This window comes from Cetorhinus maximus, chromosome 2 (genome assembly GCF_964194155.1).
Source record: "Cetorhinus maximus chromosome 2, sCetMax3.hap1.1, whole genome shotgun sequence".
NCBI classification, from domain to species: Eukaryota; Metazoa; Chordata; class Chondrichthyes; order Lamniformes; family Cetorhinidae; genus Cetorhinus; species Cetorhinus maximus.
Window position 1 is genome coordinate 169,681,353 of NC_135880.1, and position 13,212 is coordinate 169,694,564.

At 49.2% G+C, this 13,212-nt stretch overlaps 1 pseudogene; it reads left to right on the plus strand.

The window, feature by feature from the left end:
- The first annotated feature begins 308 nt into the window (after nt 1–308).
- On the plus strand, nt 309–763 carry LOC144690766 (small ribosomal subunit protein uS9 pseudogene; annotated as a pseudogene).
- Nucleotides 764–13,212: the final 12,449 nt, after the last annotated feature.

The window sequence follows — 13,212 nt, forward strand, 5'->3', positions numbered from 1 at the left end:
CTATTGAAGATTACAAAACTGACGTCTATATGTTTGTGTTAAGCAATTGTATTAAGGGTTACTGAACCATTGCATGTAGGTGGAGTTGATGTACAAATCAGCCATAACCTAATGAAATGGTGCTCACTGGCTGATCCTGTTTCTATGTCACTGTGAGAGGACTCTGAAAGCTCGCAGAAGTGCATTATTTCATGCAGGTGCTACAGACAGTCTTGGGTTTTCTTTTGATCATGGTATAAGTAAGCTCATTTGATGATGGTAATTGATAATTAGCTTTAGTCCACAAAGAACCATCCAGTAACAGGAAGATGCCCGCTAAAGGTCCTTTGCAAATGGTCCAGGTATTTTGGGCAAAAGGAAACAGCAATTGCTGTTGTCCACTGCAAAAGAGGAAATGGCCTTATCAAAGTAAATAGAAGGCCTCTGGAACAGATTGAGCCAAGAACTTTACAGTACAAACTGTTGGAACCAGTGCTACTGTTGCGTAAGGAAAGGTTTGCTGGAGTCAACATTAGAGTTCGTGTGAAGGGCAGTGGTCATGTAACACAAATCTATGCTATCCGCCAAATCCATTTCTAAAGCATTGGTGGCATACTACCAGAAATATGTGGAAGAAGCCTCCAAGAAAGAGATCAAGGACATCCTCATACAATATGACAGGACCTTGCTGGTTGCTGATCACACCGTTGTGAAGCCAAGAAATTTGGAGGACCTGGTGCCCGTGCACATTACCAGAAATCTTACCGTTAACTCTTTTATTTGATTGGGGCATATAAATGTGCAATTGTCACAAAAAAAATTCCTTCCATTATAGAAAGACAATTAGTTCCATAGCTTGAAGGATACCACTCCACATCAGGAAAGGGAAGCATCCATGAAATGCCACAACTGCTACAGAGATTGAGCCCACATTATTGGGGTCAGTCTGCACCGCACTCTAGCCAACTGAGCTAATATATGTGCAGCTATAAGTTCCATAGTGTATTGGGGATTCTAGTGGTGACTGATGTGTTTGCCCTTTCTGCTGATGCGTCAGATGAAAAGATGTGTCTCGATAGACTCTCATAATCTTATTGGCTTCATTTCTGTCAGGCACATCAAGCCTGGAAGGTGCTGATGTGAGTTAATAGCTGCATTGATTACTAGAGGAAAAGAAGCTGCACTCTGGACATATTTCAAATTTAAGTTGATTTTTGACTCGTGTTAGCAGTCCATAATCATTTTTGTTTCACAGAATTGAAAATGCTTCAGGCAGTGTTTTCGTTTTGGAGTTAAATAGCAGGCATGGGTTGAGTAGCAGTTTGGCCTTTTCATTGTTTTTTTTTCTTTATCTGACCACTGGTAATTAAGAACTGCTGCCTAGTATTGTATAGTTTAGACTAGACATAACTTGTGCAATGGTTCATGCTCTCTCCAGATCATTTTAATTTATGCTCAGCCCAACAGGTCAGCTCCCATGAATAAATTTACACTGCCTATGAACTGAAACTTGACTTCATATACAAAGTATCTAGAACAGTTGGGCAAACAAACTATTTTATCATTCTGCCATGCACTAGAAATGTTATGGGATACCATTGCACTCTTCTGATCTCTCCAATTGACATACCTTTGATTCAGGCTAAAATGGCTCATTCATATTTATTAAAAAGTAAGGTTAAACAGAAAGAACCTAAAAAACAACAGATTTAGATTGTTTGTTTACACCATGTATTGTTTTGTCCCATCACTCCTTTTATCATTTAATTACTTCTGCCCTCCACCTTATCAAAAACCTTCCCTCTAGCTCTTTCCTCCCCATCCTCTGTTCCTGCTCTTGTGTTTGCTTAAACCCTGTTACATATGTGCAAAATTTTCCCATTCTGATGAAAGGCGACCGCCTGAAACTTTGGGCTGCATATTACGAGGAGGCAGACGGCTCATACCCCACCTCACCCACAACCCCCCCCTCCCCCAGCCCCACAACCCTCCTGCCCAAATCCCGTAAGCAAAGTTGGCGTGGAGCTGACTCACAGGTCCAGCAGCCCTGGCAGTGCCGAGAGCACATTAGTGAGCACTGCTGGGGCTGCAAGCAGGCCCAAGAAGAAGGCACATGGATTCTGTAGCAAGCTAAGTCTGGGGTGTTAGGTGGGGAATGTTTGGACAGTTCAGGGAGGGGGCCAGGGTGGTGGGATGGTGAGGTTAGGCAAGCAGATGGGTAGGAAGGAAGGGAGTGTGCTGTCTCAGGAGCGCTGGCCCCTGATGCACAAAGGGCACCTTCCTGAAGATAATGTCCCCCTTCTTTCCCACCCGTTTAAAAAGAAAACAGCCAGCCCACTCCAACAAAACTGCCCACACCAACCACATTATGGCATGGGCAGTGCATCATCAGGATCAACTGGCTTGTTAACACGCTCAATTGATGCTTGATTATTTATTTAAACATGGCGGGTGGGCTGCCAATTTCAGCACCCACCTACCCACTGTGTTATCCGGGGGAGCTTGGGGGTGGGTGGGAAGGAGTTCGGTTTGGCACCTGCCCTATTTTACATGCCCCCCCACCCCCCCACCCTCCGCCGACCCCACCAAAAACACGCCCAGCAGGGGTACCCATAATCCAGCCCGTTAACTCTGTTCCACTCTGTGTAACTGCTGCCAGAACAGCATTCCCTGTTATATTTCAGATTTCTAGCATCCACATATAAGTAATTTATATATTTTTAGTACAGTTGTTTAAAAACAAGAACAGTCCAACAAATTGGCAAAATGGTGGGGGGAGGCACTGGGAGAGGTGTCTGAGGCCTTCCAACTGCAATTACATGTTGCCGGCAGTGGGAAAGTTGGCGGCTTGACTGCACACCCAGCGACCAGATGAACCATTCAAAGGCCACTTGTCAGCTCCTTGGGCATTTTGCCTGCATCAGGAGGCCTGCTCACCCAATGGAAGACCTCCACATAAATTCTGGCAGCCTCCCTGCTGGTTTAGGTTGGAGGTTGGCTGGGGGAGGCTTTCCTTTATGCACACGTCAAGGCCCATGGAGGGCCCCACCAGTGGCAATGACAGCCCCAGCAGCAATGGCACTGCTGGCACTCAACCAGCCCCCCCACCATGGCTCGCCGGAGTCTGTCTGCCTGGCCCTTCTTCCCCCGACTGCATTTACTTGTTCTTGAAGGACATGTCACCATTGAGGTGCCCTCTCCCTGGTATTGTAGCCTCAGCAATGGCCACCACTAGCAGTGGCACTGCTGAGATGACTCAATTGGACAGCAGCCCCTGGTGCCAGCCCCCTAATTGGCTGTTACTGACAATATGCCACTCTAGCACCCCCTGGCAGCCAAAACAGGGTTGGCTTCCGCTTTCATCCCCAGAGGCAGGAATTCACCATAACCCACAAAATTCAGCCCAAAGAAGATGATGGCAATGCGTCTGGATATCAGCCATAACTCAATGGGTTGCATTCTTGGCACCTCAGTAAAAAGGCTGTGAGTTCAAGCCTAATCCAGCACCTCCAAATATAATATCATTGGCTAGAAAACACACTGGAATGCTCTACAATGATGAAAGGCGTTATATAAATGTAAGTCTTTTTTTCTTATTATTACCATAACAATTACTCATAACTGTTGTCACGGTACATTCAGCAGATATAAATGTGACTGCTCAGAATACTGATGCAAGCAATTCAGGAATTCAGGACACAGCAACATTATGAGATTTCATGAGTTTTGTGATAAAAATGAGAACTTTCTACCACTTGAGCAGGCTTTGTGTCTTCTGGCACTTGTCAAGCAATGAACATAAGTAATTACGAATCACCACCTTTTAAAGCAGGCAGCTTCATACCGGTTATCAATGGGCATTCTTACCTCTGGATCTACAGCAACTTGAACTAAATTATACCTCAGATTAACAGAGTAATGGCTTGAGCGAAATCACACACATAACTGCAAAAATTACCACTGACAATACGGTTGAAAAATGCTCAGCATATTTTAAAATGAATCGGCTAACACCTGGATAAAATTAGGGAGCTGAGGCTTGTTATATGAATGTGTTATAGTTATTACCTCCAATATTAATTTCTAGATTACAGCTGCAATGGAATCTCGCCACTCTAGTGGAGGTTCACGCATTGGCTTTGCATTCTCACCCAACTCCATCTCGAGTCTGTCATCTTCTGTAACTCATGAATTGCTATGAGGATTCAGATTTGAATTGAATAATGATGGTAGCAAAGGTATAGGACTATAAAATTCTCAAACTCATTTTATTGAATTATGTTTCAAAATCATAAGGATATGAATAGCTTACTGAGATCTGATGAACATATGAATAATACCATGCAGGACCCATTAAAACTTACAAACTGATTTCTTTCCATTCAGTTGTGTCTTTGTTTTATAAATACGCCACGGAAACTGAATCCTCCCATTCCAGTTTGTGTTTTGCTTTTTAGACTACAGGACAACTGGCTTCTTTCATCCAGCTCCCCCCACCCCACCCCCTCCCCCGTCTTACTTTAAATTATGAGATTAAAGGTTTACACATCCAATTGCGTGGCTGATATCCACAAAACTGAACCTTCCACATAGCCCTTCAATCTCTTCACTTTAACCCAAAGGAAACAACTGGTCTCTTTCACCCAGGCTTTCTGTCTTTAACACAGCCGCAGAAAAAAAAAAACTGGCACTTCCCCCCCACCACAGCTCTCTGCTTTAACTCAACCAAGAGACTAAAAGGCTACACGTTCCCTGAACAATACTCACAAGCTTTACTTTTACGCATCCCAACTGGTCCCTTCTAGCCCCTGCTCACACCTGGAGTGGTGATCAGATGCCCAGGAGAAAAGATGTGTTGGCCAACTCCCAGCTGTATAGCAAGGAACAAAGGAAAGTACACCTTTCTTATACCCCTCTGTGCACGTGCTCAAAACTTTTGGCAATCAGAGATTGGCTATTCCCTGCATGGTTGACTCTGTGAATGGTCAAAGGATGATTTACCCTTCATGAACAAAGTCCCTGTGAACTATTTCGAAACACCCTTTTTCGAATGTCACAAGACTCCCAAAGAGGTCTAGCATTCCACACGGTTAATAAGCATTACCCAGGTGTATCTTTCACACTGGGCAGAATTTTTCACTGAGCGGGCAGGCGCGTGGCTGACCCACTCGAGCGTAAGATAGCGCGTGATGATGTCAGGTGAATGTCCCGGTGTCATCATGCACTTACACGATACTTCGGTCGGCGAGTGTGAACGGGAGTTGGAGCCACGCCCACCATTAATTAAGAAGACAGTTAAGGCCATTAAAAAGGCAATTGATGCCAATTTTACATTGCCCATGCAATTTCGGGCTTGTCGCACAGGCAAAACAGGCAGGCGGCCAGCCAACAATTTGCAAAATCTCATCTGCGGGCGGGATTGAGAAAGGTCAGCAGCATTGCCAGTCTGAGTAGTGAGGAATTTGGTAGGTAGTTTGCTGTTGGTGACTTATTGGTATTTGGCAGCTTCATCTCTGTTCGGGACTTCATTCTTAGCTTTTCCAGGCTTCATTTCAGGAATCCTTGGTGTCTCCAATGACCCCGAAAGACTCAGACTGTGTGGACCATTCTCGGTATCAGGCAGCCTTCTGTAACCCAGGGAATGGGGATTGTGGTCTCTGCTGGAGGCACCTCCTCTGAGGAGGAAGAGAGGGGCAGAAGTGAGAGGAGGCCAGGTGTCCCAATGCAGCTTCCGGGGGAGGGACCTGTGGGAGGACAGGCACAGGCAGAGTGGCCTCAGGGCCAGCAGGCAGTCCAAGGCGTTAGGGGCTGCAGAAGATGCCACTATCCTGCTACCAAGGTTTACAGGCGGCAATGCAGCTACCTCAGTATGTCAGAAGAGCAATGCCAAAAGAGACTCCGCCTCTCAAGGGAGACAGCGACCTCCATTTGTCAATTGATTGGGCCTGAGATCACCTCCGACTGTATGGGTGGATACCCCACGCCAGTGGCTCTGAACGTCACAGTGGCCCTCAACTACTATGCCTCCAGCTCTTTCCAGGGGTCAGTGGGGGACCTGTGTGGAGTACCCCAATTAGCTGTCCATAGTTGCGTCAAGCTGGTTACAGAAGCTCTATTCAGACGTGTATTAACTTTCACTCATTTCCATATGGACGAGGCCAGCCACGCTGAGCGAGGCAGAGGATTTGCAGTGATTGCTGGGTTCCCTTGCATCCGGGTGCAATCGACCGCACACATGTGGCCCTCAAGGTGCCAGCAGGCCAGATATGAAGGTACAGATAGTTTGTGACCATAGGATGCAGATTCTGCAAGCTTGTGCAAGGTACATTGGCAGCTCCCATGACGCTTACATCCTCAGACACTCCCAGGTGCCGAGGCTCTTCAGTGCTCCAGGCAACTGGATGAATGGCTGCTGGGTGACAAGGGCTATCCCATGAAAAGGTGGCTTATGACGCCTCTCCGCCACCCAAGAACAGAGGCAGAGCAGCATTATAACAGGAGTCATGCCTCCACAAGGGCAGTGATAGGGAGAGCCATAGGTCTCTGAAGATTCACTTCCGGTGCCTGGACCGTTCAGGGGGACCACTACAATACCCCCCAGAGTAGGTGTCACTGATATTAATTGCATGCTGTGCTCTCCACAATCTGGTTCTGGCAAAGGGGGACCCACTGGAGGAAGAGGATCTTGACGCAGCTCCACAGGCCACAGGTGATGAATCCAGTGGTGAGTCAGTGAGGAGAATGCTGAGGCCATGGAGGCAGACCTCGGTAGCCTCCAGCGAGACAGGGACACCAGGAACGCCTTAATCCAACGATCCTTCAGCTAGGCTGTCAAATAACCGTTACCACATCACGCCAGGGCTTCTGCCTCCATCCCAGATGTCTGAAATTACCTTTTTCTTTGAACCCAAAGTCTGCTCAGTGCCTGTGCAATAAAGTTTAGAGCCACTCACGTCCAGGATTACATACTGGCATACCCTGCAACACATTAAATAAAAAAGGTGAAGCATAGTCAGGCCATTATGACAAAAACAAAATTTATCTCATTTGACAGTGCAAACAAATTAACAAAATATTCTCTGAGCTTCAACTCTAGACCAGCAAACATATAAAAAAAAATTCACAACAGAAGATCACTTGTGACCAGTCCCTTTTGTGCTCATTGTGCCTTAAACTTATGTTTGTGAGTGCTAAGTCTTGGTGCCCACCCCCCTTGCTGGCAGTAGCATTGGAGACAGCCTGCTGATTCTGCTGTCTTGTTGGCCTTGATGACTTTGGCAGTCGTCCTCTGGCCAGTGGAGCCTGTGTTGGCTGGCTCACCTGGCTGACATCCTCCCAGTTGCCGCAGCCTCATCAGATGCCACAGTCACTGGCAGAGATGTGGAGGAGCTGCTGCCGTCGTCTAGAGCCCCCTGAGAGGAGCTCACAGAGATGACAAGCAGCTCATGTGCCAATGTGAGGTCGCTCTGGACCTCCCTGCTTGCCGTTGATGGATGGGCACCTAGCTGGGATGCTGGGTGCCTCATCCAGCTCGCAAACTGACACTGACCACCTGAGGTCAGTGCCTGTGTGAGGGTTTGCTGGTCCGAGAGCAACACCAGGATCCCCTGATTCTGTTCCGGGAGCTGCCTCTCCATGAGAGTTGCCACTCTCTCAATGGGGGAGGCAGTGCACTCAGGCATGAAGGTCAGCACAGTGATGATGCTCCGCATGGACCCCGCCATAACGGAGACCATGGCACGCATACCCTCATAGATCTCCATCAGATACTCCTGCACATCCCGCTAGACATCCAGCAGCTGCCACCTAATGGACCACTCCGGAGGTTCATCACCTGTGTTTGGCTGAGCATTATCCTGGTCTCTAGCAGCCCTCCAACTTCCAGCGCCTGGGCACTCTCTGCCTCCCCCTGCACCTTAAGCGAGTGTGGAAGTGCCCTCACCGCTGTGTACCCACGTTCTAGCCACTGATCTAACGCTGCGCTGGTGCCTGGTTCAGAGAGCAGGTGTGATGCAGGTGCATCTGGAGCCTGGTGGCCCTCTGGTGTCAGGGGTAGCGCTTCAGGGTCCTGCGATTGGGTGCATGGTGGCCAATCTAAGGAAGAGCACCAACATATAATTAGTTTAAGTCATCACACTGTCGCTGTGCATGCCAGACACCCTGGTGAGGCAATGGAGTTCTGCATCATCGTGTCCTCGTCTTTCAATGATCAATGGGGAATCCAGTTTTGAGGCTCCCATCAATGTTGAGACTACACAAGAATATTTGCAACATCCAAAACTCTCGCCTCTGTGCACTGCACTCTTACCTTCGTCTGACACCCAGCCTTTCCATGGCCAGTTTACCAAGGTGTGCGCTGGCTCCCCATCTCCAAGGCATCCTGCTTGTACCTCATGAGGTTTAGGAGGTTTTGGGGCCTCCACCTGTCCGTGGCCTTTCAATGTTGTTATGACTCCTGAAAGGACAGAGGAGAATGGATTGGTGCACTCTCTACCTGCAGCGCCATTGCAGCCTGGCCAACCACAGCTGAGGAACACCTTGCAAGGCACACCTGAGTTGTGGCCCTCAAACCGCAAGGCACTCAGTCCAAGTAGCCAGAGCTCACCCCTTTGACCAGCTCTGGTGTCTTTGACAGTTAGCACTAAGACTCTAACACCCCCGGGGGATGGTCAGACCTTAACACTTCAACACACTGATCCATGTCAACACGGTACTCATCCTTCCTGAGTGCAGCAGGCTGTTAAACCTCTTGTGGCACTGGGCCTAGGTGTGCCGCAGAACATCATGGCTGCTGACCAGCACTGCCATCTCCTCCCAAGCTTTTTTTTGTAAGGTGCAGTGGTTTCTCCTTCCATCCCTGGGGACAAGGGTGTCCCTCCTGGCAGCCACCTCCTCCAGGAGGACACTCGTCAGAAAGCAAGGGGGCCGATTGCCCAGCTGACCTGGCCTCCTGCCTGGCACATGCAGCCACACTGAAAGCCATCATTTCCAGTTGACAACACCGAGGATATCTTCTTCATTGGCAGCCTTCCAGGGGCTGCCTGGGCCATTTTTAAACCGACAGGCCCCTGCCCCAGCTCAGCCCTTCCCGGCCAGTGAGGAGCCGCGTTTCACAGCCGGGGGCTGATCGTGGGCGGTTGCCCATTTCCCGGCCGCTCCCTAGCCCACCAACTGCGCCCGCCCACCGAACTAAAAATTCTGCCCACTACTTCAAGGCTACTCTCTCCTCTGACCACAATGATAACATAGGAGACCAGAAGAAGTTTCAAGAGTCCCTTAATGGCATCCATCCTTTTAATGTTTTGATAATCATGGCTATTTGTACCTTTGGAATGTTTGCAATAAATACCTGACTTCAGAGACTTTTGTATTGTTATTATCTATATCCTATCTTCAGACATTTTCATACTGAGGTAAATTGACCAGTATTACAGTATTTTCACTCCCTTAACCCTTGTGTTCCCACAAAGATCAAGCTAGCAAATTCAACAGTGGCCAATTCAACTTAAAATATCATGCCTTATGTACAACCTCATAGCGTAACAGAGATAACTGTAGTCATGGGATGCAGCTGAAAATTGATCAGTTTCATTGTCATTTCATGCTGTTCGGACCATTTCACTTCAGAATTACTGGAAACGTTGACTTAAGACTTAACTTTGTTGCAATGCAATGTGATCCTTGTGACTCTATTACCACCTATCTCTTTCTAGGCTCACAGCTGACTTGTCTTTGTACATCACAGCATATAATAGTGGTGAGCAAGGAGGGAATAATTCTTGCTCATCATTTTTCCCCGTTATTTTGCCTCCTCCCCTAATTTCTGACTTTCAAACATGTCAGTTCATAATAGTGTATTCTTTCATACAGTTCATTGTTCATCTTTCTTAAAAGTTAAATGATACTGGGTCAACATAAGACCTCGTTTGGCAACGCCACAATTTTAAAATTCTCAACTTTGCTTTTAAATCCCTCCTTGGCTTCAGCCCTCGCTATCTCTGTAGCCTCCTACAGTTCTACAGCCCTCCAAGAGATGTGTTCCTGCCATTCTAGCCTCTTGCACGTTCTCGATTTCCATCACTCCACCATTGGCAGCTATGTCTTCAGCTGCCTAGACCCTACGCTCTGGAACTCCCTGCATAAAATTCTTCACATCTTTCTCTCTCTCCTTCTTCGGGCTGTTCCTCAAAACCTATCTTTTTGATGAAGCTGTTGTTCACCTGTCCTAACATCTCCTTTTGCAGCTCCATGGTCAGAATTTTACGATACCCCACCGGTGGGTTTTTAAGCGGGGTGGGGGGGAGCATGAAATTGAAGGGATGGGATTTCCTCAGGTTCCCCCCACCCCGCGCCCCGTCCTGACCACGCAGTGATTTTATGCTGGGGTGGGCAAGGCCTCAGATGGGAAGCCCCCGCCTTGCCCCAGCTGAGGCCCTTAAGTGGCCGATTATTGGCCACTTAAGGGTCGTTTCCTGCCCTGCCTCAACTTTTAGGCTGGCGGGAGGATTGAGTATTGAGTTGTTGTGGGGGAAGACTGAAAATCTACAGGGTTACATCACGGGCGGGAAGGGATAGGGTGGGGGGTCACCTCCATCAGAAGCTCCCTTCTGAAGTCAGGCACCCTCTCCTCCCTTACTTAAGGTCCAGTGGCCTCCGAACCTCCCTCGCCCCCGGCCTCTACCCCAAGACCCCAATCGCCCCCTTCTTGCCCCCCCCCCACCCCCCACCAGGCCTTCCCTATCCTCCCCACCCTGGGACCCCTTGAAATTACCTGGGCGTCTGCTCCCTGGACTTAGGCTTCGACGTCTTCTTGAACTTCCTCTTCGGTGCAGCTCTTGTTGCTTGCAGGGGCTGGAGAGCTGCCACAGCTCTCTAAGGTGGAACTTCCTCCCGAGTGAGGGGTGGAAGTCCTGCCTGCAGCCGCTTAATGCTCATTCGAGCATAAAATGGCTACGGGGCAGTCAGAGTCAGCAGGGACGTGTTCCCCGCTGACTCTTCAGACAGCGGAAAGTGAGACCCTGCCGCCCAAAAAATTCAGGCCCCTGTCATCTTTTTTCATAACACTCCTGTGAAGTACTTTGGAACAGTTTAACTATATTAAAGGCTCCACATAAATGGAAGTTGTTGCTGTTGGTTTACAACGTGGTTTTCATTTTCCTTCGCGTAATGGTGCAGCAGGAGTTCCACCTTCACTCATGCCAAGGTGGATTGCTCAGGGATTCCTTCCTTTTATCTGCGGCAGTGACTACTGTATTTCAACATATTCTCACTAATCCTTCTGTTTATTCATCGGCTTCTATCTAACATGGCATTGCCATCCAAATTCCGAGATACTCTGAGAAGCATGCTCTGATAGACAGTGCACTATCCTCAATTTTCAAAGTTTCCAAAGCTTCGTCAGCTGCAAGGATCTAGTCCAGTCACAGAGCTGTGAATCAAGGATGTGTCGATTTCAAAGCTCCAATGCCGAGATCCTTGATTAAGGTCACAAGCAGGAGGGAACAAAATGGAAAATCACAATTTTTGCCATTAGGAGTTCTCTGGGAATCCAGGCATCAGATGTGTTTCTTGTAGGCTTTTTTTTTGTTATAAAGCACTTCACAACTTTCTCCACAGGCACCACACTATTTGAAATCGTAATGATTTTGAGCCTTCTTACTTTGAAGAGACTCAGGGCGGAATTTTCCAAACCCGCTGGCGGTGGGCGTGATAGGCAGTGAGCGCGGAAAATATGGCGCCATCTGCTTCACGATGGCGTGAAGGCAGGTCTCGATCGTCCGCTCAGCCCGCCGATGGCGAGCCATGTTTCCAGCCATTGGTCAGCAGGGAGCTAATTGTAATACATCAGCATATGATTAAAAGGCCATCCTGCCAGGCCCTTGGAACCCCACCGTATCGTCCGTCCACGTTGGTGGGAAAGCACGCCGACGTGTTTCACAACAGCATGCAGGCAACGTGTACCTGGTGGCCTTCACTTTGGGGGAGCTGAGGTGAGTAAGCAGCAGTGTTCTCCACAGCTCGCCTATTGTTTACAGGCCTCAGGGGCGCTGGGGGAGGGGTGGGAGGGGGGGCTGGAATAAAGTGCTGGTCTCCCTTGGAGGCGACTGCTGAGGAGGAGGATTTCCGGGGGTAAGTGCTGGCCAGCCTCAGAGGCAACTGTTGTGGGGGGGCTGATGGGTGGGTGTTGCTCTGGCGCTGCTGCATCCCACGCACAGGCAATTGAGGTGGGGGGCAGGGTAAGCGAGGGGAGTGGCCACGCATTAGGGACACCTGTATAAACTGACCATACCTCTGCAACTGAGACAGGTCAGGCGCAGCCACAGTGACATGATTGGGGTCAGGCTCCTAGCCTGCCCACCCATGCAAGCAAGGCAGAGGCACCAAAGGGCCACCAAGCGCTGCATACCTTACCCCACCCAGCCCTCTCACCCCCCAGCACAGACTTCGAGTCCGCCACCACTTTATTGGACCGCGGAGCAGTTGGACTGAACACATTGTACAATCTCCTACCCAACGCTGGCCATGTAGCAGTCACTGCTGGAGGTGCTTACAGCCCCTTCCAATCTCAGCATCCTGGTTAGGAGCTGTCTCCCCCATGTCACAGGCTGACAGGGCAGCCATGAAGCGCACTCATCTCTGGCCATCCGAGGGGTGACCAGCACTCTCCGGGAAGCGTTAAGGGGTGGTCACATAGGACAGGAGAGGTGCTAATTACACCCATGATAACCACAGCTTTTTCATGCTGCAGGAGGACCACGTCAGGATCATGGATCCTGGTGACCTAGCTGTATGCCTGATGGCCTACAGAGACCGTAGAAGATTGAGGAGAGAGCAACTGAGGCTCCTGGATGCGCAAAGGCAGGAGCAGCAACTTGATGAAGAAGGGGCAGCAGGGGCACCCACACATGCTGTCCAGGAACGACAGCGAGCCGTGGCAGGTTGGCGCCTAGCGACACCCAGGGTCTATAGACGCCGCCTACCATTCCCGCAGATGATTGAGAACCAGTATTGCCAACGACTGTGCATGTCCAGGGACCTAGTGGCTCACATCTGTCCCTTACTGCAGGACTTGGCGTCAAGGGGGCATGGAGGGCATCCACTGCTAGTGGCTGTGAAAGTGACCACGGCGCTCAATTTGTATGCCGGTGGTTACTTTCAGGGCTCCACAGGTGACTTCTGTGGGATTTCACAATCTGCCACCCACAAATGCATCCATGAGGTCACTGATGCCAT